Below are 4,503 nucleotides of genomic sequence, written 5' to 3'. Positions count from 1 at the left end.
CTTTTTCTACACTGATTATTATTGTTTTACTCTGATTAGTTTTGAAACAAATGGTTGTATGGATTTGATGGTTTAAAATTGAAAATTTTATTGGTACGGAACGTTACAAAAGTTGTGTCATGGTTTGCGCCAAGGCGTATCATGGCGTGAGGCGTGATGTAGCTGTTACGAAAAAGTCCAAGGCGGGTTTATTAAACATGACGTCCAAATAACATGTCAATATGTGTCTTATCGCGTTATGGCACGAGACTTTTTCAAGGCGCGGGGTTTTTTTTTTTTTTTTACCGGACTTAAAACAATTTAGTTTTTGTTAAGTTTTTTATATCAAAATGATAATATAACATTACTAAAAACTTGATATATTTAATATAATTCTATAACTCTATGATTTATCTTTTTTAATATATATATATATATATATATATATATATATATATATATATATATATGTTACGTTTCGAAAAAGTTATGATTTGAGCTTGACCTCGCCGTCAAACCCACGTCTCACAATATTAAAACCTTGATTTTACACTTGGCCTTTGATCCATAATTCCATATAACTCAACTCCAAAAGTCTAATGCTTTTGGACTTCTTTAAAAAACTTTTAGGAGAATTTAGAAGTACACAAAACATAAAGATATAATGATGTGGAGCCAAATGCATTATTAATCAAGTGTGTTAAACTTAAACAATCAGTGTTTGGTAAAAAGTATAATCATGCCAACCACTATTATCCAACAATAAACCCGGTTCATCCCCTCTTTCTTTTACCATCCCAACTAACCATTTAATTATTTGTTGTTTGGTAGTACAACCCTTTTGGTTGCATAAATTCAATTCCCCAATCTACCCCTGTACTCTGTATTATATTTTTTATTAAAATTTATAGTGATACAACATACATAAAAAAAAAAGATCACATAAATCGTTAAATATCATACAACATGATTAGTGTCAAAAACATTATCACACACTCGCAACTAAAAGCTCTACATGAATGAAATATTACAAAAGAATCATTCATTTTTTAGGATTATGATGTGAACTAAACCACATACACTTATCTTTCACGGCTTCACTCCCACTTCCATACTCTTTAAAACAATACTCTTCTTGCTTCAAACCCGAAGGCACTTTCCCTTCACTGTAACACCCGCTACACAAACTAAACCGCAGCTTCATCTCCTTAAACCGCGCCCCAATTACCGGGTACCGACAAACCGAGCAAACCGTATTCCCATGCCGATTCCGATCGCCACTTTCCAGCTTCAATAGAATCGACATTACACCAAAACCACATTCCGGATCATCAAACATAGCAAGAAAGTCGGTTAATGACACCAATGAATCATCCGTTTCACCGTGAATCTCCGTCATTTCGCTCGTGTTATGTGATGGAATGTAGATTGATCTCAATAAATTTATGTAACGTGTCGCATCAGCTTTTGTAATCCGTCCGGAATCGGAGATTCCGGTTCCGGTAACCGGACGCCATAGAAGCGAATCGAACGCTACCCTTTTTCGTTTTTCCGGCGAACCACCACAAATCGGAGCTAGAACCGCGAAAAACATTCCCAAATCGACCCTTCCGGATTCCGATTCGTCAAGAACGGAAAGGATTTTTAAATTAATCGCCTTGACGGATCCTACAAAAGTTTCGGGTTTCAAGAAACCAAGTAGTCTTCGAAGAATGGATTCCAATGCCGCCTTTCGTATAGACTTCTCCGGAACACCGTAACCGGAATACGTTAACGGGGTCTTGGAATCGTTCATTTCCTTCTTTAAAAGCTCAACATCACACCGGAATAGCCGTGTAACCCTCTGAAAAGACCGAATTTCAAGAGCCGTTGCTAATTCTTGCCTTAATGTCGTTTTTTCACCTAAAGTTTTGAATTTTGATGGTTCGATGACGATAAACGCATCCTCACCGATTCCATTCCGGTTTCCGTTTCCGTTTCCTTTCTTCTTTTGAAGTTGCTTCAAGTGAGAAAGGGCATCATGTAACTCAACTCTACTAGTCATCTTCAAAGCCTCTTTTAACGATTTTTTAGCTTCTTCAGTTTCACCGGCGCCTAATAAAGACACCGCTTTGTTCACCTGAGCTCGCCAATGGTTAGGCCATAACCCTAAAACCCGAGTGTAAACCTCTGAAGCTCTTTGATATCGGCCCATGTCCATATAAAGACCACCCAAGTTATACAAAGCATCCACGTGTCCAGGTTTCAAATCAATGGCTTTCTGAAACTCTTTAACAGCATTATCATCATTACCCATTGCGTGTAGAGCTGAAGCAAGGTCACAATGTGCATCGGGATAATCGTTTTTTAGATAAATCGCCTCCTCTAAGGCTTTCACGGCGGCTTTATACTCTCCGGCACCGAATAGAGCACTACCCAGAAGCTTCAAAGCTCGAAAATGAGTAGGGCAAAGAATGGCGGCTTCTCTGTAATGCTCGCAAGCACTGATAACCATACCTTCACCTTCAAGAGCGATTCCAAGATTGACGTGAATTTGGGGGAGAAGATAAGACCATTGATTACCTCCTGCTTCGGCTGCATCTAACGCTAATATGAACTCTTCTTTTGACTCAGTTTGTTGATCGAGAACGTAATAACAGTTTCCGGCCCGGAAATGGGGTCTGACGTCGGTGGGTTGTAGTTCGCAGGCTCTTTTGAAACATACCAGGGCTTCTTTGAATAACTGTTGATCGTAGAGAAGACGACCGATTGCCATATGTCCATCGAATGCTTCTTCTCTTGATCTTGACCCGTCTGCTCTAGATCTTAAAACCCCTAATTCTTTGACGAAAATGGTGTAATCGTGTCTGGTTTCGTCCCAAATGATCTGTTTGTTCATCTCCATGGATGGACCAAGCTCTCTAGACCACCCTGGATCGGAAAAGGCATCGGAATGTTCGCCTTTGGTTTTTAAATCTTTCATTTGCTTCGTCTTTAACCGCTTTATCAGAATTTCTAAATCGTCGACGAGTTTCCATGTGTCGTCGAAGATAATCCCGTGGTTTGGCGACGCGGCCCATGTCGCCGTTCGATGTTGCTTCTGCGGCTCCGGTGACTTTACTCTCTCATCGACAACCAACGATGTGGAAGCTTCTTCGAACGCCATTGAAGATGCGGGTTCATTGTTGTTATTGCTGTTATCGTTATCATCGTTGGACTTCAGTTCAAGCGCTAATGCTTCAAAATCACGGTCGACGTCCCCGGCGCCGTCGTCATAGGTTCGTAACAGGCCGTCGTAAGTAAGCCCTTTATCAGTGTCGATGAAATCGCTGTACGTACGGAAAACCTCGTCGAGGATGGCACTAATTTGCTCATCGCTAAATCTAACTCTAGGGTTAACAGCAACAACAAGGGCGGACATTTCTTCTCTATTAAGACCACCATCTCTGTTCAAATCGAATTGCTGGAAGATCCTCTTTACCTTCTCCGATCTGCTACCTCTAGTCGCCATTTTTTCTGTACTTTAAGGTTACAAAGTTGCAAAAATAAAAAATTTAACAAAATGGAATGCGTATAAGCCGCTCTAAAAAACGTAGAACCCTAACCCAGAAAAATACATTGATTGGGGAGAATCTATAAGCCGTGAGCACTGTAATTTAGGGAAATGAAATCCAATTTGATACCAAAAATGGATCTTATAAAGAAGAAATGTTAGATAATAGTACAAATTAACATAGGAGAGAAAGAAAATGAGGTATGATGTTATCTGTATAGCTTCAATTTTCTCCTCATTATCTTCTCCGGTGCCTGTCTGGCTTGTGGAGTGATGATGGTGATTGGTGATGGAGGGGGACTATGTAGCCGCACGAGATTCGGTTCATTCATTCCTTGCTTACAAAATCTTATTTGGAGGGTATGTTATGCAACTTTATGAATTAGGTCGGCATTATTGCTAAGTATATTAAAGCCAAATGGTTGGTGTTGTGGACTTCATTACACTTATTTGGTTTAAAAGGTTTTATGTTTGGACTTTATTCTTTTTTTAGTCAAACTTTAAAAGAAAGATTTATGATTTGTTTATACCATAACATAGAGCCACACAAGAATAAATAAATAGGTAAAGAAATTAAATTAAATGAACAAATAAATAAATAGAATGTATGAATAATCTACCGGTAAGGAGACTGTTTATATTTTCATTGATGATTTTCGAGATAAAAAAGTTAAGAGCATACTACAACATCTGTTATTTGGGGCTAGATATTTTGATCCTTTAAATGTGAAGATGCAACCAAATGAACCTCTTTTTGGAACTATGAATAATGTAACCAGAGTGTTTGCAATAAAAATTATATGAAGAAATCTCTAACTATGATGAAAATTGTCCAAAAATAAGATTTAAATGTGGAGGTATTTAATGTGTATTGTTATTATTAGCATTTCAGCCTATTTTAATATCTAGGTGTTGGCCCAATTGAGTACTTGCCTATCTAAATGCTTTGGTTATAATGGTTAGGCACTTGTGTCCCACTAAATGACCAACTA

At 38.3% G+C, this 4,503-nt stretch overlaps 1 pseudogene; it reads right to left on the bottom strand.

The window, feature by feature from the left end:
• Positions 1–904: 904 nt before the first annotated feature.
• LOC145114945 (putative TPR repeat-containing protein At1g05150 pseudogene) lies at positions 905–3,929 on the bottom strand (annotated as a pseudogene).
• Positions 3,930–4,503: the final 574 nt, after the last annotated feature.

Source organism: Lactuca virosa, chromosome 5, assembly GCF_052849685.1.
Source record: "Lactuca virosa cultivar CGN04683 chromosome 5, Lactuca_virosa_CGN04683_v6, whole genome shotgun sequence".
NCBI classification, from domain to species: Eukaryota; Viridiplantae; Streptophyta; class Magnoliopsida; order Asterales; family Asteraceae; genus Lactuca; species Lactuca virosa.
Note: the sequence above shows the minus strand (reverse complement) of the source record. Positions and strands in the feature narration are given on the sequence as shown.